Raw genomic sequence first — 1,052 nt, forward strand, 5'->3', positions numbered from 1 at the left:
GAGGTTGTCTTGGAGGGTTGGGCTGCAGAGGAGAAGGCCATCCACTCATGCAGAAGGAGACTAGGAGAGAGGTCTGAAGTTTCTTCAGCAGGAATTGGCCAAAGAAGCGGGGGGAGCCCCAGAAGCCCCAGGGTAGCACTGTCCAAGTAAGTTGTCAGGAGTGTAACATATCAGGTACAGGTAAATGCAATGTCTTCCCAGGTAAAGGCACATGCCTTTAATCCCAGCACTCAGGAGGCAGAGGCTGGTGGATCTCTGAATTAGATGTGAATTCCAGGACAGCCAGGACTACACAGAGTGGAGAGGATGTGCAGGGGTATAGTAAAAGGGAATCTTTTAAGTCAAAACTGAAAACTAGGTCATGCTGGTGAGGTAGACGAAAGGATGGTATATGCCTTTTGTTGTTGTTGTTGTTTTTTTATTTTTTTTTTGTTTTTGTTTTGCAGATGTCTCAGCCAGTGGAGTTTTCATGAGACTCAAACAATGTAGGTAATAACAGAACATCACAGACGGAATATGTCTTAGTTGGTTTTTTTTTTTATTTTTTGTTTTGTTTTGTTTTTCGAGACAGGGTTTCTCTGCGTAGCTTTGCGCCTTTCCTGGATCTCGATTTGTAGACCAGGCTGGCCTTGAACTCACAGAGATCCGCCTGGCTCTGCCTCCCGAGTGCTGGGATTAAAGGCGTGTGCCATCACCGCCCGGCTTAGTTGGGATTTTATTACTGTGATGAGACACCATGACCATGGCAGCTCTTTTTCATTGGAGCTGGCTTACAGTTCAGAGATTTAGTCCTTTATTGTCATGATGGAAGCAAGGCAACATACAGGCAGACATGGTGCTGGAGAGGGAGCTGAGAGTTCTACATCCAGATTAGCAAGCAACAAGAAGAGATAGTGACAAGGAGATGGCTTGCACTTCTGAAACCCCAAAACCAACCCCCAGTGACACGCTTCCTCCAACAAGGCCACACCTCCTGATAGTGCCCCTCCCTATGGGCCTATGGGGGCCATTTTCATTCACACCACTAGAGCATAGGAGTTGGGGGCTATGGG

General features: G+C 47.1%; 1 non-coding gene across 1 annotated transcript; it reads right to left on the reverse strand.

Moving 5' to 3' along the window:
• Nucleotides 1-444: 444 nt before the first annotated feature.
• On the reverse strand, nt 445-515 carry LOC118576270. The gene has a single exon (XR_004943930.1). It is a non-coding gene; the product is annotated as a small nucleolar RNA SNORD34 (small nucleolar RNA).
• Nucleotides 516-1,052: the final 537 nt, after the last annotated feature.

Source organism: Onychomys torridus, unplaced genomic scaffold (assembly GCF_903995425.1).
Source record: "Onychomys torridus unplaced genomic scaffold, mOncTor1.1, whole genome shotgun sequence".
Classification (NCBI taxonomy): Eukaryota; Metazoa; Chordata; class Mammalia; order Rodentia; family Cricetidae; genus Onychomys; species Onychomys torridus.